The sequence below is a fragment of the Penaeus monodon genome, chromosome 30 (assembly GCF_015228065.2).
Source record: "Penaeus monodon isolate SGIC_2016 chromosome 30, NSTDA_Pmon_1, whole genome shotgun sequence".
Taxonomy (NCBI): Eukaryota; Metazoa; Arthropoda; class Malacostraca; order Decapoda; family Penaeidae; genus Penaeus; species Penaeus monodon.
In genome coordinates, this window is record NC_051415.1 from 14,004,455 (window position 1) to 14,004,952 (window position 498).

The following is a 498-nucleotide window of genomic DNA, read 5'->3' on the forward strand; positions in this document are numbered from 1 at the left end:
CCGAGCAAGAAGCAGAGCAAATGATTAGTCAAACGAGCTAAAACCTTTGTCAAACATGGCGGTGACAGGCGTCCCAACCCAACTTTTCATGTATTTAATTATTGCCTTAGATACGAATAGACATTCCTAATGACAATGTTGCCTGACGTCTAATCAACGCAACAACTCTTTTCGATGTAGTTAATTATGCAAATCTCCGCATTTGTTAATCCGCCAGAACAAGTCCATTCAGCAGGGTTGTCAATTCAATAAATCCTCTTGCCAATCAGGATTAAATACTTCAGGACTAACGTACAGGATTTTATAGACGTGATCGCCCGGGGCAGCAAGGTGGCGGTTGAGGGGCTGCCTGCCAAGTCGCAGCTCGTGAGCCTCGGGTTTTCAGCCGTTTCTTGCTCCTATTACCATTAAGACTAGTGTCGTTAACGTTATTATTGCCTTTGTTATCGGCCACGCTAGTTTATGAAGGTTCTTATTTCCATCAGGAACTTTATTTAA

General features: G+C 43.0%; 1 protein-coding gene across 4 annotated transcripts in view; it reads left to right on the forward strand.

Annotated features, from left to right (window-relative positions):
- The window catches only part of LOC119592534 (sulfotransferase 1E1-like), an 8,190-nt gene that overhangs the window by 2,558 nt on the left and 5,134 nt on the right, over nucleotides 1-498 (forward strand). The window lies entirely within an intron of this gene.